We start from the raw sequence: 27,948 nt of genomic DNA, 5'->3' as shown, positions 1-27,948 counted from the left end.
CTGCCTGGCATCGAGCAGCTGGCAGCTCCTCCAGCTGCACCTCCTCTCCTCCTGGTAGCTCAGGCCTGTGTGCCCTGTCTTGCACAGACTGTTTCGTAATCCTTCTGCTGGGGATGAGTTGTCTTTGTACGCATGTTCTCTCTAACCTTTCTCTAATCCTTCTTGTGGGTCCTGAGCACTGCAAATCCTCTTCTCTTTAAGTACAGCCTCTGCCAGTTGCTCGGCTGGGGAGGGCAGAAGAGTGAGATGCTGTCATGTGGAAGGAAAGCGTGTGTTCTATCGCTCTCTTAATCCCCCAGTCTGTTAGAGAGCAGCCACACATCCTGCCTGATTGAATACCTGCCTCGTAATTCAATCTGGGGGCTCCGCTGCCATTCGTAAATAGATTACGTGGCTGAGCCGGGGCTCGTGTGCTCCACCAGGCACTGCAGAGCAGGGGCTGTTCCTCTCTGCTGGAGGGAAGGGAAGCACCTGAGCAAGAAGTAGAGTTGGGGTGTTGGAGGGCAGGGGTTGAAAACTTCTTTGGCTTCAGAGCGTGTGTCGGGACTCGGTCAGGATCCTGGGGGATGAAGAGCTGGCAGGAGGGCAGTGGTTTCTCAGGGGTGTCAGTGGGTTGGTGTGGCTCTGCTGCTGCGTGGGTGACAGCAGAGCAGCTGGTGAGCTGAGAGCAGCCGGGTCAGCTCCTCTTTGCTGCTGCACCGTGTGAGGCTGTGGAAGGCTCTTTCACAGGGGAATGTAGAGAAAGGTAATAGCACTTAGGGTGTGCTGGTGCAGGTCTGGATATTTAGGTGTTGGTGATGAGATGGCTGCTGCCTGTATCTGCTTTTAATTTGTCCTGTTAACTTGATGTTTGGTGACTTGGACAGTGCTGACCTGCTTGCCCAGAAGTGACTGCACAGGGAAAAGTGTCTCAGCTCTTGTGCTCTTCTACCTTGCTATCCAGTGCAGTGTCTATCAGCACTGATTTTGGTGCCATCAACACACTCTTTCTGGGCTAGGGGGACAGAGGATAACAGGGTTTCTCACACATGGACAACCTCCACCTCAGATTGCGTGTTGCCAGTCAGCACTTTGAGATTCGAAAGTGATCTGTGCTTGCCAAGTGCATGTCTGTAAACCTGAGACCAAGAGAAGGAAATTCAGAGCTGATAGGTAAGAATCAGATAAGTTTAGAAACCAAAGAGACTTTTCAGTGTCTTGCTGGGATCATAAACACCACAAAATAGTGGTTTTTTGGACTCATCATGTGTTTTCAGGATCGTGTGCTGCTCTAGGCTTGTGGCACAATGCACGTGGGGAACTGAACAGAGGAATGTGATGGTTATGTGGTGCTCATTTCATGTCCCTTGTATTGTAAAGTGGGTGATGCTCATTCTTTGAGCAGAAACTTGGTGGTTCCTTCTCAAGAAAATTCTTCCAAGGTACCTTTTGAGCAGAGTGAATGGATCTCACTGCAGTGTTATTTTTTTTCCTGCTCTTTTTATGTTCATTAAATGATATATATTCACATGGAGGCTCTAAAATAAATTGTTGTTGCAGAAGCACCTTTTAAAACTTGTCAGCTGTGGGTTTTTTCCCCAGTACCTTTACCTCTTAGGACCATAAATGGCTTCCTAAAGCAGGGGAAAACCATTATTAATTACACTGCCTAATGAACTCATTTGGCTTTCTGCCCAGCTTCCAAAAACAGCAGTAGCACCAGGCTGGATACTGTTGTCTCACTGTAATTATGTTTATATGGAAAGTTAATTTTTGTTTTCATAAATTGATTTGAGGCTTCTGGAAGCTATTTGGAGATAATTAACTCTGCCCACACAGACCTATATAAGGGCGTTTGTTTACAAGGTAGCACTCGGTGCAGGGGCACGGAGGTAGTTCCTGGGTTCATCTGGAAATATTCAGATAGCAGCTCAGGGCAGCTGTTTTCAGGCTCAAGCCCCTCATTTTGGACAGCAACAGCAAGCAAACACCATAGTCTTGGGATTTTTCAGGCTGGTAACAACCCTCAAGGTGGACCTGCAGTCCCTTGCTGCATTCCAAATGAGCTGAAATCCAAGTAATTCAAGCGCTGCCAAAGCTACCGCTGGAATCACAAACCCCCCTCATGTGAACGACAAACGTGACAGCCCCAAATGGAAAAGGCGTGTAAGGAATGAGACCAGAGCTCCACAAATAAGCAGTTGTGAAGGCAAAAGCAGTTCCCATATATCTTTTATAATGGTGGGGCTGGAGAACAGGCAGCAGAAGTGCAAGGTGATTTAATGGGGCCTTCACCAGCAGGACTCACGATGCGATATTGCAGAAGTGACTTATTTGTTCAGTCCCAGGCGCGTGTCTTTGGGTTCCTGGCCCCTGCAGTGAACTCTTCCTTCAAATCAATTCATTAATGAGCTAATTTATTATGCATGGGGATGCATTAGAGAAATGTGCAATAACCTCAGGATGCAGAGCCCTGCTCCCAGCACGTGGCTGCTGAAGAACAAAAGAGGGAAGGAGAAGCAAGGGCTCCTTGGCAGCTCTCTAAGCCTTTTTGGGAGCTCTTGGCTGACCCCTTTAAAATGCAGGGGAACACGTGGAGCACTCTGGGTCTTGTCTAACAAAGCAGTGGATGGGCTGGCTGAGTGGAGCAGCTTGTGTAGGTCAGTGCCCAGGGTGTCCTTTTTCAAAGCTGCCTTTTTTAAGTTCCTATTTCAGTGCACCGTGAGCTTTCTTCTTTTAAGAAAAAAAATTGTTCCCCGAGGGCCTGAAAATGTACTAATTTCTTGCTGCAAACTTCAAAACCATGGACAAAACTGCATCAGAAGGCCTTCAGGCTAGGTTGGCATAAGGTGTGTCTCTGCTTTTGTTGGTGGAGGGGTCAGATGGTATTTAGAATTCATAGTTTAGGGTCTACAGATGATCCTGTCTGTCTTGGTCATAACAAAGAATGACTTTTGTCAGCCCTTGCAGAAGAGTGATGTCCATACTGTAGCCAGACTGCCAGCAAGCCCATAAATCCCAGCTTTTCCTGTTTGAATCCTTGCATTCCTGTCTCTTGAGCAAATCCCCAGGGGTCAGTGTTTTGAAAGTTTTATCTGGTGCTTCAATCGGGATCAGGAAACTTCTACAGATTGAAGGTCAGTGTGCTGGAACAACAGCCCTGGATGAGATCTGGGGAAAACCCAAAACAGCCAAAAACCAAAAAAAGAATTTCCCAGAAGATGGTTATGGTGTTTCATGTTGTTGTAAAAGAAAAGGCAGAGTGTTAATAGAGGAGTTACAGGTTTCCTAAGGTCCTTCACCAACTTCCTCCTCTTCCTCTCCCCACACTTCCCCTCTTATGCAGAAGCAGCGTTGTACATCTTATTCCTGATTTTCTACTGCACTTTCTCTCAGTTAGACTTAGGGTCCAGCTACTCTTAATGTACATCTGACTCTGAGAAAAAGAAGTATTTTTCTCTAGAGGCAACCTGCCCTTTCCCTTTTTATTGATAGATATTTGGAGATGTCCTGGAAGTAAAGGGAAACTAACTTTGTGCTAGAAGGGTAGATAGGGTGAAGAACTGGATCTGCACCAGCAAAGCAGCACCTGGGTGGCCTCCCTAGATATTGGGACTACATCATTTTTAGTATTTAGTGCATCGTGGTGATTTTGAATATCTCAAAGAGCCAAACCCCTCCCAATGTGAAATATGTGCTGTGTCTTAAATCATTATGCAACTGTATTGTAGAGTAACAGGAGGGCTGAAGGAGCAACAGGTTTTTGGGCTGAGGGGGAGAAAGAATCTCAGCCTGGTTTGCACTGAAGGGGGTTATAAGGCCACTTTTCAGCAAAGCTCACAGACAGGGAGCTGCTGCTGCTTTGCTTAGCCCTGAGCTCTGAGGTGCTAATCCTCAGCTGTGAGGCAATGCCTGCTCAGGGTCATGTGCAAACTTGGGCACAAGTTCAGCTGGAAATTGAAACCAGCAGCGTGGGGTGGGTGTGCAGGGCTGGGCTCTGCTGCTGCTCTGACTGGAATTGAACTATTTGTGCTTAATTAGGGGCCTGAACATCCACTGTCAGCAAGCAGCTTTAGGATTTTGTTGATGGCTCTCACAATGAACCCCATGCAATATTGACCATCTAATCCTGCCCCTGCAGGCCAACCCTCTTCTCAAATTCTGTCTTCTCAAATTAACCAGCACCTTGAGAGATGTGGCCATTGAAGGCTGGTCGAGTACACGAGTGCACTTAAAGCAGTCATGTTAAAACCAAAGCCCTGGAAGCAGGTGTTTCTCAGGCATGGATGGAGAACTGTGAATTTGGAAGGGCTGCTCCTTCCTCCTCCAGCTGCTGAGCTCTCCCAATGTTAGGTGAAGGGTTTACCCTTCATCTCTCCAGTAACTTGCTTCTGTATTTTATGGAGACTGTTTATTGTGCACTCCAGGCTGCTCCATAGCTGTGTTCCCATGCCAACCATCCTGCAATATGGTGTACACCCTTAGTGAAACAAAGCAACTTTAATCCTCAACCTTTGGATGTCTCCTGCCCATCGGGGCCGAGCCTCCAAAGAGGAGCCCTGCTGCTTACAAAGTGGAGCTCCAGGTTCCAGTTAATTGGGCCCAGTCATTAAAGGAAATTCAGTTTATGTCTACTGGGACTGTGAAGGGAGTGGGTTTTTTAATAGCAAATATCTACAGTGTGCATTGGTTGTCCTTGGGTTAAAAAAAAAAAAAGCAAACTCTCAGCAGAGAAGAAATAATTCTAATTGCTTGCCTTTGGCAGAATGGCTGTCCTGCTCTTTAGAATCTGTATTTATATCCTGTAAGAACCAGCTCATTAGCTCTATTGCTCACACAGATAATCAACAACATAATTAATAATTATTTATATGATACCTATGGCAGAGGGCTCGGGATCACATAACAAAACATCATTTCCTTGTGATCATTCAGGCATTTCTAACACTGCCTTTTGTCTTTTTTCTGCCTGTTCTTGACTTTCTCTGGCTTTTTGTGCCAGTTTTTGATGTTTAGCAAGGTTTGTTTTTTTTTGTGAACTTTCCACCAAGTGTGTTCTTCTCTATTATAAACCTCTCTGAAGTCCCTCTTGATCCACAGATTTTCCAAGTGCCAGAACTTTGTCACCATGTAGAGCAGTCTGGATTGGCATGAACAGCCACAGCTCTGTGGACTTCAGTTGCATCTGTTTGTACTGATTCTTGGACTGATCCCTGTCTGCACTCGAATGTCAAAAAGCAGCATTTCTCTTGGTCAGGTTCTTCACCTGCTCTGCATTTTCCCAGGCCAGAGCAGGGCTGTGGGGTACTGTGTTTGGGCTCCACCTAGGTGAGGATTTTTGAGCAAAGTGCTTTTCCTGGGATGGGATTTTATCTGTTTTAACCAAAGATTTTCTTTTCAAACACAGCCTGTCCTCTGCTGGGTTTCCCTGGAGTGCTTTGACTTGCATTATGCAAGACAGCCACACTACCCTGACCTGCAGGGTGACCCACGGGGCAGCTTTCCTTGTGTTTTGCTAATGCTGTGAATTGCTGCAGCTGCTGGCATCAAGGGTGACATACATCAGGAATCCTGCAGTCAGGCTCCTTTTTCTGCAGGGCTGTCAGCCTGGGCTGTGCCTCCCCTGGGGAGCGGGATACTGGGCTGGGACAACACGAGGGAGTCTCATTCCTTGCCTAGCACAGCAAAGGACTGCAGCAAAGAGATGCCAAAGCTGAGCATTGGGGGACAGGCTGACACTGAGAGCGGTGAAGGGGCTCACTGGGAGGTGGGAAGGAGGAGAACGTGAAATCAGGGAGCAGTCCAGAGATGGGGCACTTGCAAGGTCTAGCTCATCCTATGGAGACTCATTTCTTCTGAGCTTTGGAGAGCAGGTCGGGTGTCTAAATGCATTTGGGAAAATCTGAATGTTTTGGATCTGGTCAGTGGGGAGAGGAGGGAGGAGGTGATATCTGGCTGGAGGTGTTGCTCCAGTGCTCTAGGAAAGGTGTGCTTGCACAGGCAGCCCTTGCACTGAGGGAGCAGAGGAAGAGGGTGCATCTGAGTGTAATTCCAGAAGACAGGAGATCCTAAAGCAGAGATTGTTGCTGAGAGAAGCTGTCAAGAGGGAAAGACAGGTGTGCCCTGCTGATGGCACTGCCTGCTGTGGGAAGGCCCCTCTTGCCCTACCCCTTCTCTGAATGCCTGTCTTTGGAGTTGGGAACCCAACGTGACTCTGCCATATCTGCAAACCCCTCAGCCTGAGGCTTGGAAACAGTGTTTGCTGGCACCATGTGTTGCTAAGCAGATGGGCCTCTGCGTTTGTACCCGCTCGAGTTTTTCAGAGAGGGTGGTTTTGGTGTGGCATTTCAGTAATTGTTGCCAGCACAGAAAAGCAGAGGGGAAAAGCATCTCCAGTTCTTCACCACCTGCTTCTCTTTCCTCCCTGTGGCCCCCATCCAACACCTAAGCAGGTACTTAGGCCCACAAAATGCACTGGGAGGAAAATGGGGGAGAAAAAAGCCCCACCCGGACTGTGACTGCAAGAGGTGCAGTTCTGGTGTGAGGCAACAGCAGAAAAGGCTTACCTAAGCATGCTAAAAATACAGGAGGGTGGGGCATCTGAGTCACTCAGAGGGGAGACTTGAGCTGCTGAAGGAGACTGCCTGTGTTTTGAGGCATTTGCTGTTCCCTTTCCCTGAGGGCAGGTACCAGCTGGGGTGTGGAGCTGATGGCAGCACTGTGGGACATTCCACCCAGCCCTTGGCCCGTGGAGCTGGCAGCTGGCTGGCTTTTCCATGCCGTTTTTCCTTCTTCCTGGCGTTTCTTCTTGGCTTGGCCTGAGGAACCTGATGGGTCTTCCAGTGCTTGTGGTGGTTTTCTTGTTTGTTTGTTTTTTCCAAAAACTGCTAAACACACCCAGAACAGGGCAAGGGCTCAGTCTGTTTCCATGTTCTGGTTCTGAGTTTTTGTAACAGATGACATGTAGTGTTGTCTTTTTTTTGGTCAACCATAAGGGGTCCATTTGAAGTGTGATATAGCAGTGAAGCTGTAACGTGTCTGCGCTGTCCTGTGCTCTTTGAACGGAGTCAAAGAGTTAAGAACAACCTTTTGGCGTTAAAAAAAATCACCTGAAACATCTTGAAACATCTTGCCTTCCCCCATTGAGTTTTCACCTCCTTGGTGCTTGTGGCTTCTCCCTCCCTGTTGAAGGGATTATTGCCCCTGAAAAATACCTTTTGACAGACTGCCCAGGCCTCGTGGGCACATCAGATACACGCTGACTCATTTCTCTCCGTTCCAGTGAGAGATCCATCTCTCTTCCCCATTGATTTTTCTGTCCTTGTGTCTTGAGATTTATGGAACTGGATGTATCAAAGCACAAACTCTGTTCCCAAACCCTTGAAAGATCAAAGTGGTTAGTATTTCATGTCTCCAGCACCACCACCTTCTCCCTCTGTTCAGTACAGAAAAGTAAACCATTATGTGTTAAAAACTAATTACATGTAGCAATGGATCTCTTCATCACCGAGGGGCTCTGCACACCAAAAGTGTGTGCAGGCTTTGTCACCCTGCTGTGTGTCCATCCACCCTCACCCTGGCTGTTAAAACACTTCCATGGTGTGTGAGCCAAGAGGCACTGAGCAGATGGGAGAGTTGGGAGTTACATAATTTTACTTTTTTTCCTTTTTTCAAATGTAAATTTTTTTTTTTAACCAGATCTCTTGCTGATGAAGAAAGAGACATATTGGGAAAGAAGGTGTGGGTGAAACAAGGACAACATTATCCTTGTGCTTGGCCACATGGGATGGTTTGTTTTTTGGAACGCCCTCTCTTGCAGATGATCTGCCCATAAGTATCTGTTGCGCTTTTTGGTGATATTTCCTCCCCAGCATTGTTTTTCCTGCCTGTAACGCAAAAATGTTATGGCTTTTTTTTTTGTGTGTGTGTGTGTGTGATCCACATTAAGCATTTGGATCTTTACTTCCAAAGTGGGAAGAAAACGATATTTTCTCCTTCATCCTTTGTTGTGACTGCTTCTGATGATAGCACTGGGGTGGAGGGTTTTTTGCTATGCTGACAAACAGGACCCCCATGTCATTCCAGATGCTGCTAAGAAAGAGGCTGATTTAAGATTTATTTTAGAATGTGAGTTCTGCCTGAGAAATACCACTTTATTTCTGCTTCCTCTGGTAAATTTAGCTGCTGCTGCTGCTGGAGGAGTGAATGCACACCCTTTATCTGATCGCCACTTCACCCTTCCTCGGGCCTTTGTGGCAGCATCAAGTGTACACTCTATGCATAGCTGATGTTTGATATGTTCTGTTGGAAAGCTGAATGATGCATTATATTGTTCTGCAAAAACCAGCTGGTGTGTTTATCTGGCTTTTCCGTGAGTGTTTGGAGAACCGAAATCAATAACGTTTATGTAACGCTCCTGTCATCCGCCTCAGCCTCTCCCTCGCCACTGTGCACGCTGCTCCTGAACTGAGTCATGGAATGTATTTATCTGTATGGAATGATGGCCACAGGACAGCAGCTCCAGAGCTGTTCTGATCACCCCAGTGTACAGTAAATACTTCAGCAGTTTCCATAGCAGGGTCACTGCTTTTTGCTGCACATCCCTGGCTCCAGAATAATGTCCAGCTCAGGAGGCTGCTGGCAACTCCCCAGCAGAGAGCAGAGGAGCAGAAACTTGAAGAAATAGTGGAGCTTGGTTGAAAGCTTGAGAAGGGCTTGTGTTGTCAGTGTCTTGTGCTTGCTTTGTGTTTGAAGCAGCCTGAGGGGCTGGAGAGGGAATTGCTGGGACCTGCTCACAGGCCTGTGCTTGGTCACGAGCCTCTGTGAGACTTTGAAGGCTGGGATGAGTGTGAAATGATTGTCCTGCAGCACACCCAGCCCTCTTCTGAGCTCACTCCTCTTGTAAAGGTTCTCTGATGTCCCTCCTGGGGTGGTTGCATCTCTTTGAACATGGTGATCCCCTTGCATCTCTGTGAAGATGATACCATTTTCTGTCTCCTTGTAACGTAACATCAGTGTGCTCAAGGGGTGGGATGATTGCTCACTTCTGGAGAGAGATGGGACAAAAGGATCCACCAGTCTGTGATGATGAAAGTATGTCCCACTTTCTGCTTGGGGTTGAGCCACAGATCACAGACTCTATTTTATGCCTTTTCACTTGTGAATTTATCCCTCCTGAAATAAAGGTAGAACCTCAGTTAAGACCACAGCTGAGCACTTTATTGTAGTTACTTTATTCTAATTTAACTTCCACCAGAAGTTTCTTTACATTAAAAAAAAAAATGATTAGAAATTTGTTTCGATCTCAGGTATGTGATTGGCACTGTAGATAGTGGAGAGTGGATATTCAGGCCATAGTCTACTAAGTGGATTTTTTTTCCCCTAAAATAAGTAGATCACCTGTCTAGACTAAATTTGTTTTTCAGTGACCTGTAACAAAGTGAAACTCCTCCATAAATGAGCTAATGGGTTGGGGTAGGTCAGTGATGTAGGCCCGTAATGAATCTCAGCCTGCCCATCAGTTTGCTTTCCTTGGTTTGCTCAGAAGTGATCTCTGTACCCCAGCCTGAAAGCCACTGGGTAGATGACCCTGAGGTCCAGGGACAGGTCAGAGGAGGCAAAGAGGCAGGGATGAAATCAGGTTGCAGATATTCTGGGCAGTACTCTCAGCTCTTTGAAGAGATTGATGCTCATCTCTTCACTATTCATTTTGTCTTCTGCTCCTGGTTGCGGTGTAGGAGCACCTGATTATTATAGAAAAGATGTGGGATATACTGAAGGAACTGAAACAGTGGAACTTCTTCTTGGCATGATGCAAAGCCTGTTAGAGCTGGTAACAATCTCTGCTTTCATTGCTCAGCCTTTCCTAGCTCTGTCCTCCATAAGAAACACCGTGTTGGAACATCTAAAGAGTCTGGTGGGTGCATGTAAAGAGCCCCAGGCTAAACAAGCATGTGCAGTATTTACCAGAGGCACTGAAGCTCCCTGTGTAATGTTAGTGCAGCCAGCCTGGCAGGAAGCTCTGTGCTTCCCTCACTCTGCTGGATCAGCTGGGCACCATCCCGTGCAGCAGTGCAGGATCACAGGCATATGGGATGTGCTGCACATCTGAGCCCAGGGGGGTCCAGCCAGAATGTAAGCCAGTCTGGATCCGGTCTGGATTCCCTGACTTGGGTAGCTGTGGTCAGAAGGCTGGGTAACAGCAGTCCTGTGGTTGGAGGAGTGCTGGAATGCTTTCCCTGATTGCACAGAATGAAGGGACTGTGTAGGTGATGGAGCTCTGTATCCTGTCTCTGCAGCTTCAGCCTCAGGCTCATGACACTTCCCTTAGCAATGTTCTTAATCAGTTCCCAGGATACTTCTTTTTTGTTTTCCCTTTTTTTCATGCTGAAGGTGATGTGCTCAGGAGGCAGCTTGCTTTTAAGTGGGTTATGCTAAGAGTTTATCCCATCTGACTCAGCTATATCCACTGCTTGGTCCTTTGACCTGTTCTGATTCAGTCCTTTCCTAGGATTCCTGTGATCATTATTGCTGTTAAAGGCAGCAATCCACACAAATGTGGCAGCTTTAGGCTTGGAGTCATCTTGTCAGGGCTGCGAATACAGCAGGATGGGAACCTGTGCCAGATGTTGGGATCTGCCCAGTGATGACAGCAAGGAGCCCAGCATGACTTGGGAACACCTGCTTGGGTTGCAGGGGTTGCCTTTCCTGAGCCCCTTCTTGCTGCTGGTGGGTGTCCCAGCTCAGGATGTGTCTGTGTGTTCAGCAGCCACGGCTGGGCTGGAGGTCCAGGCCTGCTGAAGCGCCCTGGACTTGAAGGGCCACCTCCACAGAGGCTTTGTGAGAGGTCAGGGGGCTGTGGAGGATGTTTGAGGCTGTGTGTGCTACAAGCTAAAGCAGCCTGGACTCATCTTGCTGAATTAGCTGGAGCACCGGAGGTGGCTCCGGCACCATCTGTGGAAGGACAGGCTGGGCTGGCACGGGGCCAGAGGTACAGTCAGCGTGTCATCCCTGCCCTGGGCCAGCAAGGTGAGTTTGTCCTGGCTCAGCAGAACGAGCAGAGCGGGGCTGAGGGAACAAAACCTCTGAAGGAACTACCTTGCCCTGCGGGGAACTGAGCAGTCCTTGGCGTTCTTTTATACAAAACACTGATCGTGACAGCTCCGAACTGCAGGGGATTTTCAGGAGCCTCTGGGGGTTTTGTGTGAACATCTGTTCTTGGTTAAAGCAGCTCCTTCCAAGAGAACAGCCATGCAAACAAGTTATTCCTGAGTGTGTGGGATTATACCCCTTTAACTGGATTTGCCAAGGAAGATTCTCCTCTTGTATGTGGGTACTGGAGAACACCTCTCAGGTATTTCTTTGCTGCAGTCTTCTTTGTTCTTGCTTGGATCCACATCCTCCTGCTTCCCTCAGCTGCCTGACACGTTATAGACTGTCACCTTAGCCTTTCCCTAATAAAGATGTTCTTTGCCTGTTTGCTCATGGGTCTCCCCTGCCACTCCAGAGGTTTAAAAGAAAGAATGAGTTCAGGTTAAATTACATTAATGTGCAAATATGTACTGATTCCATCTACAGAGCACTCTTACAGCTTCCCCCATAAAGCTGTACAAACAGCAGTAATCCTTACCTCCCTGGACCTCATCAGTCACCAACCAGGTCCAACATTTTCAGGCTGAGATGGTGAACTTTCTGTGACACTGGAAAGTCTTGCCCTTGGGTGTGTATTGCTCTGTCACTGGTGCTGCAGAGGTGGGTGTGAGGTGCAGGGTGCTGGAAAAAATCTCGTATATCCCAGGCTTGCCCTCATCTACTCACTGAACAACAGCAACAGCTGCGTGGCTTGGTGTTCACCCCTCCTCTCCAGGGAGGAGGGCCGAGGTGACACATGAGGCAGAGCTCAGTTCAGCTGGGGGGAGAGATGTTGTTTGATGGACAGCTTGCATTTCATAAAAGGGTTTTGGCACGGAAGAAAGGAAAGGAGTAGCACCCCAAGGACACCACTGCAACGTGGCTTTCCTACTGTGGCCTTTCAAAGCTGGGAGCTGCATGTTAATATACTGCGACTCTCCTTCCCCATGCTGCTCATCATCTGGCAAGGAACCCCCCTGTTCCTCCTGGCAGCCCACAACAGGCAGGCACATTAAATCCAGGCATCTGCAGAAGCAGGATCAGGTCCTTACTGAATGTGTGTTAACAACAAGGCTCTGCCTGGGGTTTACAGCAGAGATGGGCTTTCTTGAAGTAAAATTGGGACAGCAGTGGACATGACCACAAAGCACCTCCCTTTTGGTGTGGAAGCTGCTAAGGCTGTGCTTGCCAAGGCACAGACCTTGCTGTTGATCTCTGCAAAACCTGTTTATGCCCTGGAGGCTTTTCGTGTGTCTGTTTAATATTGCAATTACACTTGTGTCTCTGCAGGTGAAGGCCAGGGCCTTGCTGCACTGAATTATATTAGGACATGATTTCTCTTTTCTAAGCCTTCTTTCAAGATGACTCCGTGTTTATTCCTTGGCGCTTGGGAAAAAGGACCGTCTGCCAAAGATGTTTTTAGTGATGGAGGTGGGCAGTTCTTTAACAAGACTTCCTTGCTGAGACACTAAAACTGGTGACAGATGTTGGTGGGTACCATCTCTGCTGTGGCTCAGGCAGCCGAGGCAGGGACATGAGCTTTGCGGATTTTAAATCGCGGCTGCTTCTTGGAAGGTCACACTTGCTGTCTTGCCTTCCTCTTGTGTGTGTGTTTGCCAGCCAGGGTAGTGGTAAATCTCTTAAGAGGGAAAGCTGCAGCAGAGAGGATTGCCTGAAGCCTGAGCTGTGTGGAATCCAGGATGAGGTATTTGTTTAAGCATCTCTGCTGTATTTCTTTTGACCCCTGACTTCCTCAGTGCCGCGGGTGACCCCGGCGAGGACGAAAAGCCACTTAGGGAAGAAGTGCATTTCTGGAGAGCAGCAGTAAGATTTCTTCACAGTTTGGCTCTTGTACCTCTGCACTATCTGTAAAGCTGGATAAAAGCCTCAGAGGAATGATTGTCTGAGCAAGATTGAATCTGGAAGAGAGGCTCATGGATCCCAGGAAGAAGCAGGCTGTCAGAATGTAGTATTGACTTGAAGAAAGCAAGTCCTTGGAGGCACTATTGACTGTCATTACTGATGTAGTGGAGACTGTCTAAAGTGCCATTTCTTGAGAGTGGCATCATTTTTTTGCTGTACTTCTTTCTTCTTTTTTTTTGGCTTCTCCTTTTTGCTTTTGAAGAGGCTTGGCAGAGAGGCAACACTAGCACGTGTTGTGAGTGAAATGACAGTACATGCTGAGCTGGAGCCTGCTGAGGGACTTGTTTCAAAATTAAGGGCAGCCAGGGGACCCTGAGGGACTGGTCCCCCTCAGCACAGAACTCAGGCTGGAGCTGAAAGTGTTTCCAGCCCTTGTTTGCAGAGAGCAAACTCTCCCCTGTATTCATCCCAAGGCAGCTGTCTCACAGCAGGAGCTGTGAGGCTTTTTCTTTCACCTGCCCTCAAAAGTGGGGCTTCCATTTAGGAGATGGAGTGCCAGGACACAGACAGCTTGGGAGAAACCTGGTGTCCCTGACAGAAAATGTAGAGGGAGGAGGGTGAAGGATGTCAGTATTATTTTAAGACTTGGCAGAAATAGCCTTAGGGGAAAGTGAATACAGCTGCTTCCCTCCTGCTTGTCACTGCTGCTCCTCCACTTGTTCTCTCGATGCTGAGCCTAAAACAATAGGGCAAAGAGCTCGTGGCCCTTTGGGAATGTTGGCTGTTTCCAACTCTTAGGCTGTGCAGAGCAGCACTAATTGAAACAACACAGCCCAAGGGGCCATCTTGGTGCTTGAGATGGAGATTTCAAAGCCACTTGGTGGGCATGGACTTTTCTTTTTAGTAGTTTTTTGGTTGGTTGGGAGTTTGGTTTTTTTTTGGTGGAATAGTGGGGTTTTTTCTCTCCAGGGAAGCCCATCCACGTGGCTTTGGTGGCATGCAAAATGTGAGGTTTAGGTTCCCTGGCTTTAGCAATGCATTTCCTGAATTTCAAAAATCCCTCTTTGCAAATACTTGTATTTTTGGTTAGCGTTCTGTTTTCATTTGTCTGCTTTCAGACAACTCAACAACTGCTTCAGAACATAATGAATTTGGGCTGTACATTCCACAGAGCTCTAGCCAGAAAGTCCTTGAGAAGCACATGGACATCTATTGAGGCCATACAGCAAAATTCCAGTTTCTCATGTACTTTCTTAATGGCACAGCCTGAGGATAAGGAAAGGAATAATGTAATAGGCTTGTGCATGTTAATGCTTTCCTTATCCAGCATTTAACTTTGTACTAAATAAGTTCTAAAGTCCTTTACCACTTAATGTGGTGCCTTTGGGCACAAGAGTATTAGCAGCCTACTGACCTGTTCTGGTGTCCTCATCTAAAATTGGGGTAGGATGGCAATATCTAGTCAGCTACTGACCTGTTCACACAGACAATTATTCTTAGGATGTTGGATAAGAACAGACATGCCCTGCTCCCAGGGTAATGTGGGAGGGATGGGGAAGAGATGCTGTCCAGGCTGTGGGTACTGTGAGGATGAAAAGGCACGAGAGAGAGATTGAGAAAGAGTGAGGCAACATCCCACCTCTGATCAAGGGATCCTCACTCTGACTGGCATTGTCCTGAGGGGACTCTGCCCCAGGAGGGTGTCTGGCACTGTGGGGTGTCCCAGCTGAGTGTCTGGCTTTTCTCCCTCAAGGACACATGGGCTGGGATACTGAAGTGACTCAGTGTTTGGATGTCTGGACCTTGTTTCAGGCAGAGGATTTGCTGTGTTGTCCTTGACAGAGGTGGTTTTGGATGGCCCTGTTGTCCAGCTGGTTAAGATTGAGATGCAGGTAGTCCTTGATTTGTTCATGTGAGGAGGTGAAGGAAGCATTTTGAGGAGACTGTTAAAATTGTGCTCTTGGGTTTGAGATGCTTTTTCCCTTTTCTTCCTGCGAATGGAAGATGCTGTTTTGGAAGTGATTTTAGTGCTCATCCTTGAAATCTCTCTTCCCTTTATTTTCCCAGCTGGATGCAGTTAGGCTTTCCATCCTCTTCCCTGTGACTCAGCCTGCCTCTGTGGCCTCAACCCCCAGGGCTGTGCTCCAGGGCTCCCTTGGATGCACCATCCCCTCCAGGGTGTGTCCTCCTGGCTGCTGTGATTTGCCTTGGGAAACTGGGTCTCACTGACTTCATCAACCCTATCTTATCTTCAAGCTACCTCTCAAGGTTTTAACCCAAAGCCTTGGAAGTGGTCTGGGATCCAAGTTATCAGCAGAACTGCCTCTGCTGCAAAGTTTAGCTGGACAGGATTAAAAAAAGAAAAAGCAGAACTATGTTGGTTCTAATTAGAAACACTGAGGAAAAATATATTGAGGAATATTTGTTAAAAACTTATCAAAAACTTAACCAGCTCTGCTCATGGCCTGTCTAGGAGCCAGGGAGATAGTGAGTCAGAAGGCTCCTGGGTCTCAAACTCACTTGCTCCCTGGCAGGGGCTGTGGTGACTGGCCCAAGCTGTGTGTGGGTAGCAGGCAGAGCGGGTGGGTGACTCTGTGGGAGAGGAGACCAGGGCACCTCAGTCAAGAGGAGTTTGTCATGGTCATGGGGTGGGTTGGTGACACAAGTTGAACTGAGTCATCTGCAGCCCTTGCTTGGGGGGAGGTGGAGAATGTCTCAGCTCTGAAGGTGTAAGAAAGCAGACAAAGCATCTCATGGGGCCTCAGTCATAACCCCAGGCTGAGTCCTGGAGGAGCTGCTGAGTGTGTCCAACAGCCTCCCATACAAGGCCCTTGATTGTCACAGAAGGTTGCCAGAACCCTGGCAATGACTGAAGGTAGGAGTGGAAGTAGTGACAGGGTTGTTTAAAAGACCTCTGCTCTTGACTTCTGGAGAAGGGGGATGGAGTGGGCATTTGTGGGAACTGGATACTTGACTCCCCTTTGTGCCTTAAGCTGAAAATGTCCATCCTGGATTCCTTTTTCCCCTGAAGGGGAAAAAGCTTTGTGCTGGGCTGCCCCCTTACACTGCAGCAGACACGGAGATCTAGTTAATTTAAGTGCCTCTTACTTCAGCTGAAACATATTTGCAATTGGAATAGCATTCCTGCTCACTGAGCAGAGTCCTGGAAGCCACAGGCTTTTGTGTGAGAGATCCAATTAAAATACAAAAAGAAGGATGAGGTGAGTAAAGGCTCTCTCCACAAACCCAGGGAGGGATTTCCTGCACGAGGCCAGTCTTGACCTTGAGCATTCCCAAGTCCTTTCCCTGGGATGCTGACCCAGTATTCATAAATCATTTGAAGCATGAAGTGATCTTTTTATTTAATAAATAATAATTTAAAAAAAAAAAGTAATTGGATTGACATAAATTAAAGCTGAGTTAACCTGTCTGGAATAATTGGATTGGTAATAATGGGCAGCAGTGTGGATTGAAGTAGGTCACAGTTTAACCCGGAGGCCTGCAGAGGCTATTTCCTCCCCTTCCCCCTCTGCCTTTTTTCCCTTTTTTTTCCCCTCTGAGAGCACAAAGAAATGTGGTGGGAGGGAGATCACCAGTGTGTGCCATGTGCATGGGGCTGCTGTGGCTGGGGAATTGCTTTAGGGGAACTCCAGTTCCAAACCTGGATGTTCCTGGGAATAGCATTCCCGGGTTCATTGCTGGGAAGTGATGGACAACTGTGACAAAAGCTGTGTTGTCCATGGTTGCAGTGATAAATCATTTCACAGGGATTACATCTACATCCTTTCCATGCTGTCCTTACATTCCACTGGTGAGGAACAGGCTGGAGGAGCTGCTCTTGCACTGGGGCTTTCCAGTGGCAATGAGATGTGTAATCACTGGGATTTGGGGCTGCTCTCTTCTTTCATTAGCATATCTGTAAATGCCCCCCTAGGTATTCTATGTGTTTCAGTTTGACTGGACTCTTCTTGTGTCCTCGGGTAATAGCAACAGTAATAAATTACCCATAGTGTTGAATAAAGTCAGGAAGTTTTATCTCAAAGTAGCTTAGAGACAGTTTACATTGCTCTGCTTCTGACTTGAGACCTTCAACACTCTTTAACTACTGGTCAGAAATGATGAGCACTGCTGAAGTGCATCCAAAAGGAGTGAGTCCTCCAACCCCCTGAAGAATATCCCAGGCTTGGGAAGTAATTCTAGGACATTGCTTCAAAGCAGCTGCATGGTCCTCTCCCAGGATCTTGATTGGAAGCATTGCTGTGTTTGGCACCCTATCCTTCACTCCAGTGAAACCCAAACCCATCAAGGCACGGATGTTATGCTGAGCACATGAGAAATCTTGTCCCCACCGGGGTAGAAACATTTCCAAAGGAACCACTTCCCTCAGAGTGGCAAGAGTCCAAGAGTACCACTCAGGCAGCTGAAAAATGAGCTGTGTAGAAATCCTCTTGAGATGAAACCCTCCTCTGATCCTGAGGCAAGCAGGATATTAGGAGGATGTGCTAAGGAAAGGTTCAGGTCCCCGTGGTGTGCCCTGGGAAGCGCTGGAGAAGCAGACACGGTGCAAACCATCCGGAGGTGTGGAGCCAAGCAGGGAGATGAGGAGGCATTGCAGAGAGGCCAGCCCTCCTCTTCGCTTCTCACCAGGACCAGGCAGGTCTTTTCTGCTTCATGCTGTAAAAAATCAATAATGGTTCTGTGGTTGCAGTAGTTGCTTTGTTAGGTGAAGTTAACCGGACTGTCTTCAGTTCCCGCCGCCAAATCCCGCTGCCTTTTCAGAACTGCCTCAGTAGTTCTCATTGTCATATTAAAACCACTTGCTGTGAGCAGCTGATTTGCAGCAGTGGTCTGTATAAAACACGTTCTCACTCACGCTGTATCACCTGCTTGGCAGGGAAAAGAGGTTTTTGAAGAATTGCACTGCCAATCTGCAGCGTCCTGTGTGAGCTCTGCGGCCACACCCTGACGCTGCTGGGTTCAGAAGGTAAAATCCCCTGGGTGTTTGGTGGGACACTTGGTACCAGCAGCATTTTGCTGTGAGCACACAAGTGCATCGATGGCAGGGAGCAGCTGGAGCACGGGCTGCCTGTCCACGCTGTGCTGGGGCTGGTCCCTCTCTGCCCTGTTGCACTCTGTCCTGGCACAGCTCCTGGGGGGAAAAGGATCATCAATCCTAAACAGGCCTGTTCCTTTCCAGGGCAGGGGAGGGCTGAAGGAAAGGGAACGCTTCTGAGTCACCATCTGCTCAGGGGTAGTCCAGCCAGAGGCTTTTCTTTGCTTAGAGCTTATGATAAAGTCACAGCGTGGACTTAAATAATTAGGAGATGCCTGGCTTCAGAGCAGACAGTCACTTCTTTCCCCGCTGACCTTGGCTGATTAGCAAATATTTGGTATCATTTGTAGAATCCTATCAAAGCAGCCCAGAGGTATTCATCTGCCTGAAAGCCTCGGGGAGATCTCTTTCCCCCATGGGGGTACTGCCCATCCTTGCTCTTCAAAGCAGGTTTTTTGATTAGCTGACGGGAGATGCACGTTTAAGATCTTGTGGGGTTTTTTTGATGCCTTTTTTTCTCCCCACCCCCTTTCAAAGAAGGGAGAAACTTAACATCACACTAGTCCCTTTGTGGCAGTTTGGAAGTTAAATTTACCAGGACCATTATCTTTAACAGCTGCTGCTGTCTGACAGATTGAGTTTATAGTCGGTCTTATAGGCTCTAAAATCACTTTTATCCTTGTGGGTCCAATTTCAGAGCTATTCAATTTATTATCTCTAAGAGCTTAACATCTGTTCTCCCCACTCCCTCGTACCCCTCTGCCCCTCACTCCCTGTGGCTCCCCAAAGCTCAAACCTGAGGGTCACCCCTTAATCCTGGAGGCAGAAGCAGGGATGTGCAGATGCTCTTGCAGCAGCATGTGGAGCTTTCCTGTAGTCAGGCAGCTTCCACTGATGGAGGAGTCCCCTGCTCTGACAGTTTTTAATAAGTACAGCATCAAGCCAAGGTTGGGCTGTCTTGGCAATCTCAGAGGAGCTGTTCCTTCCTCTGGACCTTGGCAGAGGGACCAGAGCAATCTCCCAGTCCGTGCCTCAGTTCCCTCTCAGACAGAGATGTTAAAGCTTTGTCTCTGTGACTGGTGAGCCACCATGGCAGCAATTAGTTAGCTGTGTTAATGGACCAAAGGGGAGCTTGTTCTCGCTGCAGTTCCTGCTCAGCAATGGCACACATCTTCTCCACCACCTTTCTCACCCCCCCATCCCCTCATTTTTCTGGCAGCTCTGCAGAAGCACTGATTTATTGTGTGAGTAGACGCTGTGATGATGAGATATATTGTGAAAAATCGCTGAAAATTAGTAGCAAGGATTCTAAGATGGATTTCACTTATTCCCCTGTAATGGTGGTGCATGATCTATTACACCTTGGCTGGGGCTAAGTTTCCCTGAAGTTAATGGGAGGCTTCCTGTTGACACATGTAGGCTTTGGATCAGACTTGTGGAGTTTTGGCACTTGTCAAATGATAGCAAAATCTCAGCAAGTCTTGTGGCACAGAGGAGACCATTCAGACCTGTCACTGAGTGTCTGTTCCGTTCTTTTCATCTTCTCCTCGGTTCTATTCAAGTTCTTAGGCTGCTCTTGTTCCAGTGGTGCCCGAGTGCCCTCCAATGGTGCTAATGCTCCCACAAAGAGATAATAATGATACCCGGCTGCTTCAGAGAGTCCCTTTCTGCTCTGCTTCATTTCCCTTCCACCTTGCAGTCTGATGATACCCCGTGGCTATTCCTACTCTCTTGTCAGCTTCAGAAAGGAAGAAAGAAGTCATTAGAAACCAAGGAAAATGTTAATTGTATCATAAATCTCTGAACAGAGCAGCATTTCAGCAGTTTATTCCGATTTGGGTGTGTGGCACTGCAGCTAAATCTGCTTTTCTCTTTCCTGTAAGTCACTGAAAAGCTCGGAAAAGATGGAGGAGACAGTCTGGTTTGGCAAAGCTATGTGCGGCATCACACAGGGGTGCACAGTTTCAGCACTTAGGTCTTAGATGTAATGCAGAAGCAATATTTGAGGAAGTACTGAATAAATTCTATATGGTTTTCTTTTTTATTAAGCTGGAGGAAGTGTTTGGATGTTTGTTTGTTTGGGTTTTTTTTGTTTTTGATGTGTGTTTCAAGCATGGCTTTACAAGGCTGAGAGGACCTCCAGCACAGCAGCCTCTCTTTCGAAGGGATGCATCTTCCTAAGGGAGGAAAGGCATCAGTAACAGTGTGGCCACTGGAATTACTCGTTGTGCCAAAGAAACTGCAGAACTGTATTTAAAAAACAAACAAACAAAAAAACCCAACAAATAACACAACCCAAAACCAACCAACCAAAAACCCAAAACAAACAGAAAAAAACCAACAAAAAAACCAACTAAACAAAACCAACAACAAAAAAACCCCAACAAAACCCAACAAGTTTGGAACTAGAGCAAGGAATGCTGGACTTGGAAGAAAGGCTCAGAGCAGAGGGTGCTGCCAGCTCTCCTTGCAAAGGCTGCTGGAGCAGGTCATGGAAACGAGCCACTGACCCTGGAGAGACTCTAACAGTGGTGTGAGGGCTGTCAACTGGGGTGTCCTCCAGGGAAATCACTGAAGCCATTTCGAGCTCCAGGAGTGCTGGTTGCTGTTAGCAGTGTGATCATGGAAGTAGAGGCTGCCTTTCCTTCAGGCCAGTGTCCATCCAGAGCTCCCACCACGCCGGGACTGTCCTGTCTGTGGCAGCACAGCTCGGGTCTGTGCTGGCAGCCCCATGTCCAGCCAGTGCTGCACTGCCCAGAGCAAAGCACCTGCTGGCTGATTCCTTCAGCACAAAGCTGGCAGAGCCAGGAGGGATCTCAGGGCTCAGGAGTGGCTCCCCCCTTGCAGGTAGGTGGGTGGCAGCAGGAGGATGGGATCTGTGAGCTCTTTGGAGAGGCACATCCACTGCTTTGCCTCCCCGTCAGGTTCTGCTGAGTTCAAGTCCAGCTGTTCACCATGCTCGTGGCTCTCTGCATGTGCTTCTTGCCTCCATCCTCTTTGCTTTCCTCCCTGTTTCAATCCAGTTTGACTGTGGCCAGCTCCTGGTAGAGGGGAGGGAGGGAAGAGGAGGGTTAATCCAATCCTTTTATCTTGCCCTTTGTCTAATTAAAACCACAACAAATGGCACAGTTTAGGTTTAAATGTAATTGTGTTTAATGAAACATTAAGGGCAATTAAAGGAGTTACCGTGGCAGCCTCTCTATACCCTCCAGGGTTATAATGGTCTGATGAAGTGCTCTTACTGGCTCTCTTGGCAGGGGGCTGTTAATTGCATTAGAAACTGATAGTGGTTTTCTTTTAATACTGGAGTTTCTCTGGTTATCCATCTCGAGGGCGCTTGCTTGTGCTCAGCTGCTGAAGGTGGGAGCAGCAGAGGGGCACGGTGGCTGCCCAGGAGGGTGGGGGGCACAGTGGGAGGCTGCTGAGGTGGCCCCTCTCCCTGGCTGAGCCCCTGAGCTTTGGTCTGGACAGTCACTGGGACTGGAGACACTCAGTGAAGCCCTGAGGTCTGAGTGCCCCTCCTGGCCTAATTATTGTTACCCTGGCTTTATTGTTAATGGGAGGCAAGTCCTTATGGTGGGTTTTTTTTTTTTTTTGCCTGGGAAAGGTCATCTTGATATATGTGAAGTTTAGTTTGAGAGTTGTCAGCAAAAGGGAAGCATATTGTGAAAACTGAGATGATTCATGCTTGTAAATATTGTATAGTTGCTATCAATCTCAGACTTTAAAAAGAAAATTTTCAGCACCTAGAGGTCATTGCTGTGGATTTCACAAACACAAAAAAAAATTGGCACCTTCCTCTTTAAAACGCAGCCTGAATTTAAAGCCAGTTCCTCACATTTTAAGGCTTTGACTCATGCCTGACTCACGCTGTTTTTAAGAATACTCAGATGGGAGTTGGCAAGAGTGAGATAAACTGAGGCACAGAGGGAGGGCGAGGGCAGCCCCAGCGCTGCCACTGAGGTCAGGCTTCCCCCCCCCATCCCCAAAGGTAACCCAGGAGCAGAGCTGGGAACAGGATGCCCAGCTCTAATCGCTTTCCTGCATCTTGAAGAAATAAGCACTGCCAGAGCAGCAAAATAAATAGCAGGGAAAAAAACTGGTGGTGTAAAGTACACAGCAAATGCAGAAGCAGCTCCAAGTGGGGCAGACTGGACTCCTTCCTTGTCTCTGCTGCCTCTCCAGGTAGAAACTGTGGCTTGAAAACAAGGTTAACTGCTGCCTCTTGATCATGGGGCAGGCTTGACAGCAGCTCTGTGGCAGCAAGGCTGCCTTCACATCCCTGACAGGATGACTGCCCTGTAAATCTTAGTAAAAGATGTCACAGCAACACATGTCCCCCAGAGACTGGGAGGGGAAGGAATGATCTATGAGTGAAACCTGCCTCTAGAGTCCTACCATCTATTTCTCAAGCCTTAAGAAAATGCTGCCACTGTGGTGCCTCCATTTATCTCAAGTCAATATGGAGAGAAACTTTCTAAAATAAGGGGCCTTTAAATATTTTTCTTTTACGGCACAGGTTACTTTTTAGCATGACAGACTCCTCAGCACATTTTCTAGTTGCTTTCACAAATAAGTAACTTACTGCACCTCCTTGTCTCCACCTGCTTCCTGCCTCATTCACCAAGCGCTTCCTGAGGCCGTGGGGAGTTATCTCGACCTCCAGCAGATCCTCGGGATCCTCCGGCCTCTCCACAGCCGTGAGGGATAACAAATGGACTCTTATCTCCGTCTTGCAGCCAGGGAGCCAAAGCCTGTGGAGATCTGGGACTTATTCATGCTCACACAGGAAGCCTGTAGTTGATCAGAGCTAAATCCTGTTCGCTTTTTTTTTTGGGGGGGGAGAGGGATAAGGAATTGTGAGTTTGACATCACAGCAACTGTATTTTTGGGTTGTGGCTTCCCTAACCCGCTGCTGTGGGCTGACTCGCTCTGGGGGGTGTCTGTGTGGCTGTTTGTGCCTCAGGTGACAGGTGCCTGTGGCTGGGGATGGGGCACAGGTGCCACAGAGCTCTTGGCGGGCTGAGCATGCTGTGTTGATGAAGTGGCATTGACGTGCCCTGCTCCTCAGGGATGGGATGCAGTGGAAGGATCACAGCATCCTTCCTCTTCTCTGGTGTTGAGATAGTTATGCTTAGGTCAGTGTTTCCCATTAAGAAGGTTTTTTCCCCAAGGCAAAGAGTATTCTGAAAGGGTTTCTACCTGAGACTTCTGTTACTTCTTCTCCAGACTTTGTGGCTGCCAGGTGCCCAGACTCGTGCCTGCTCGTCCCTAGCAGCAAGAAATCAAGGAAAACAGAAGTGTTAACCTGAGGTTATCCTGCCATGGCCCTTGGGGTGCCATTGAGATGGTCTGCCCATGCCATGAGGAGGTGTTTTGCATAGCAATAGGAAGAGTTTTTGCCTCCTGCTTCCCCATCCCTTCGTGCTCAAAGAGGTCTGTGGCAGCAGGAAACTGTCTCTAAGGAGGACTGATCTTGCCCTTCGCAGGGATTAAAGGACTCTGCTTGGTCTGGGATGAACTCCCTTGCTCCCAGGGAAGCTGCAGGGACTGCTGTGTTTTACTGTTATTATTACTAGTATTTTTTTCTTCCCCCTTTTGTGGAGCCAGAAGGCTGTTCCACAAATCCCTCACGCTTTGTTCTCCAAAAACTCTCAATCCACTTTTCCTAGCTTTTCCTTGGACCACTGCTTTCCCTATGGTACCAGCCTGTGGAACAGTGGCCATGTGGAGATGGGAGGGGCAGGACAAGTGAGATCCCCCCCATGCTGGATGCACTGAGCTCATCATCTCAGCTGCCCCATGTCAGGCCATGAAGCGTTTCTGCTGTGGCTGCTGGGGGAGCAGGGACAGGGCATTCACCCTGCTTAAAGCAAAACATAATGATTTAAGTTTTATTTAATTTAAACAATAAAATGGCCATTAAACAAGTTATGCATTGACCACCTTACCGTGCCCTCTAGCGCTAATCCTGATTAAGTGTCTTTATGACTTGGCTCAGTTGGCCTTTTTTAAATGACAACGAAACACTTGAGAGCACGAGTGCAAAACTCCTTCCCTCTTGGCAATTATCTCCCTTCCTACTGAGTTTTGCAGGAGGAAGGAGAGGGGGAGAGGCAAGAAGGGAGAGTGGGTTGGCCAGGGAGAGATCCAGCGGCACCTGATCCGTTTATCACATAGATGTGCCATAGTGGAGGCTTAATGGAGATTTAAATAATTCAGAGCACTCAGCCCCGCTAAAGCTGTATAATGAGCCTTCTGCACTGTGAGCCACTGCTCGGCTGAGCATACGAGCAGGGAGGTCGTGTGGTTTTTCCATGCATAATTAAAGGGATAAAAGGGGATTTAGAGCAACAGTGTTACAATGAAGCATGTGGACGGCGGCTTCCCTTTTATTTAACTTGGAAATGCCAAACTGTTTTTGACTTGCAGAATAAGCTTCCCTCTTACTTATTTTTTTTTTTTTTTTTTTTATAAATCCTTTTTTCTTCCCTTGGTTCCTTGCTGACCTGTCCCTGCTCCCCTCTGTCCCTCGAGCGCAGGGTTGTGTCTGAAGAGGGTTCCCAGTGATTCTCATTTCACACTGGGACAGCAGCTCTCTGCCCTGTGGCTATTCAAGGCCTTTGCTGGAACGAGCAGGCATGAGCTGAGAAGCCTTTTCCAGCATGTTTCATCTTCCCTTTGTTTATTCCAAAGGGAAGGGCTCCAGATGAAAAGAGTGAAAAGCAAGATGGGAAGGATACTGGGGATCCCTTTAACTCCCGTGATTTACCATTTGCTGCCGTGTTGCCCGGCTGTGCAGCAGGTGGGTGCCCAAATCCCCACCACATGTTGGGCCAGGAATGCAGTTTCCCACGCTGCCCTTCGCCAACTTGCTGTACCTGACCTGCCCCTCAGCCTGTGCTGTTGACAGGGGAAGGAAATGCCTTTGCATTATCCTCCTCCTAAGAAATGGAGCAGCATATTTTTGTGCTGAAAGTTGTTCTCAACCACGTCTCAAAACCTGGGCAGGTCTAGGATGGTTGCTGGTGATAATTAACACGTCTTTCATTAACCCTTTATCACAGGCTGCAAATCTGCTGTGGGAGAGCTTCTCAAAGCAAACAGGTTTGGTTTCATCACTGCTCTTCTGAGCTTGAGTGGATCCCCCTGCATCCCTCTGAAATGGGGGGCAAGCTGGAGAGAGCTTCAGTGGTCTGGAGGATCCTGAGAAGGTTGGGAAAGGGAAAGCACAAGCTCACCTGTAACAGGACGTGCTGAAAAACATGCTGCACCATGGTTTTGGTCTGCCATGCAGCCTGGGCTGGCTGTAGTGTAAATTAGACTTGAATCCCTCCCTTCACTGCCACAGCCACTCGTGAAACTGGGGGTTGTCAGGTTGCAGAGAAGACTTCTCAAAGGAGGGTCTGTGCCACTGCAAATCTGACATGTGTTCACTGTGGTATTTCTGTTAGAAGTGAAGATGTTTTATGCTGCTGTACAAAGATGTTGCCCCAGGTAACAAAGAAAGATGAGCTCAGTTTGGCCTGGCTGCAAAATGAAGTTTTTGTTGTGGGTAAAGGTTTGAGAGACTGGGATATTCAGACTAGAAAAGCAAAGGTTGAGCGAGGTTGCTGCTGCTCCTTGTACAGATGGTAGAGGATAAACGTCCATGGTGGAGAATGATTCCTGCAGCTCTGGATCAAGACCAAGCATGGAGTGGTGAAAGTGCCCAGTGAGAGTGGTGGGGTCTGAAAACCAAACCGGTTTTAAGGGGATATTTGAAGGTGATATGTGATAACTTGGAGAAAGGGATTCTGTGATGTTTCTGCCTGCAGTGTACATGGATCACTAAATCAGGAGGTTCTTTCTGGTCTTTAATCCTTAATAACCACTTTGCCCTGGGGCTCACGGCTGACTCACCCTGCACAAGTGTCTGTGTGTTCCTTGGGGCTCTCCTGCCCTCCCCACCTTCTCCAGGCAGAGCTTGAGAGCTGCTTGTCACTGTGATGTACAGCCAGGAGCACAAGCTACTGCCACACTTAATCCCTGGAATTAATTCCTTATTTTCCTTTAGATAAAGAAAACAAGAAGGACTCTGTGGCCACCGTATTCACCTTAATGCCATGTGTCTGTCAGTCGTTTGTTGCCGGGTGGGAAGCGGGGCCAGTGTGACATCCTGCACGGTCACTGTAATGGAAACATCCATCTTGTCTCCCTCAATGCACACTCTCCATTTAGGAATTTCAGAAACACTTCTGTCAAATATCACTCTCTGCACAATCCTGTTAGCAGGGCTGACGAATGGAGTCTCAAATTAAGACCGATCCCTCCGATAACCACAGTGCTGTAGGAGAGTCATCTGCTCAGTCAGAGCTATTTATTATATTTGATTAGCTGGGATGGCAATCTTCACAACCCACTGTAAATTCTATTAGGGGCACTCTGAGGCCCAGAAATGCAAATGACACTTCCCAACACACACATGCATATATATTGCCTCTCGTAGCAAACCAGTAATCTCCTCACATTTATTTTGGTGTTGTTTCAGGAGAGATGTTCGTGCCTTCCCTTTGCCAGGAGGGAGAGGGATGGGGGGAACACTCCTGGGGAGTGGGACAGCCCCATGTACCCTTTGCTCTTCCTTGTGAGACCCTGCATGGCAGCAGCTCCATCAGGTGTGTTCTGTGAGCACCAGGTTCTCCAGCTCCCCTTAGCCCGTATCCAACAGGTATTCCCATCTAGGGGATGCTTAGGAGCAGAAGCCTCCTGTAGTGACAAACCTCATGGGAGACTGGCATGTGGTGAAGCTCTAGGGATGGGAAAGGCTCTTCCCTCTTATTTTTTTGTTTCTCCTTCATAAAGTGGTTCAGATGGGCCCCTGGCACCTCCTCTGCTCACAGAATAGGGCATCCAGAAGTTTCCTTTACTTGTGCTGATTAATTCTGCCAAGAACTGGAGTGCTTTATTAGGGGCAAACAAAATAGAGATTATTTGTGAGCAGCACTTGTGGGGGTTTGTTTTCTTCCCCTGGTCGTATTTTATTTTAAGAATCCTTTTCATAATGGCTCATTAATTTCTGTATTACGTAGTCATTTACCAATACACACTAACAGTGTACTATCCATTGATCTGAGGGTTGGGATCATCACAGCTGCTTATTCTGCAATTAATAGGTTTTTAATAAACCCTTTTTGGAGGGTGACTAAACCTCTTGAAGAATAACACTGACATAAAATCTGAGCTTTATCTTTTCCCCACCTTTATTTCTTGTACCCGTTCAATAGGATGCTTACAACATCTGGGTCCCTTTGATGCACTTCCCATTGTATGTGTTTCCCTAGGATTTTTTATTGAGGTGAGCTGCTGTAATGATGCACGGCTGAAAGGAAATCCTTACAGAGCTGGAAGTACCTGGCAGTGTATTTGAATCTTCTTAAGCAGTTAAAAAAGAATAATTCCCAACACAGTGAATGAAAATCTTATCTGGGCATGATAAGGATCCCTTGGTCCCTGTAATATAATGTAGTTTGTTTCTTCCAGCCTCACAAATGCTTTTGTTATCTTTGCTTTGATTTTTTTTTTTTTCTCCCCTCTGTATTGCTTTGATTTTTTTTTTTTTCCCCCCCCTCTTCCCTTTTCTCTTTCATCATTGTTGCTTGTAAATCCTTCCCCTGGTAGAGATTAGAGCAGGGATGAGTGATAGATGCTGTCAGTAAGAGGAGCTAATTTTACCCCTGATAATGGCTCTGTGGTTTGTACAGACTTGGCTGTGCCGAGGCAGACACACCTCGGGGCCTGTCCTGTCTGTGCCCCGCTCGCGGCTCGGCAGCGGGCTCTGAGCTGCTGGGGAGGGTGCTGCCAAATCCCTGCCCTGGGAAGAGTCTCTGGGAAGGCTTCTCCCTGGAGAAGAACTCCCTCCAAGCACGCAGCTGAAGCAGGAG

This window comes from Myiozetetes cayanensis, unplaced genomic scaffold (assembly GCF_022539395.1).
Source record: "Myiozetetes cayanensis isolate MyiCay16 unplaced genomic scaffold, myiCay2020 scf21, whole genome shotgun sequence".
In the NCBI taxonomy this organism is placed as follows: domain Eukaryota; kingdom Metazoa; phylum Chordata; class Aves; order Passeriformes; family Tyrannidae; genus Myiozetetes; species Myiozetetes cayanensis.
Note: the sequence above shows the minus strand (reverse complement) of the source record.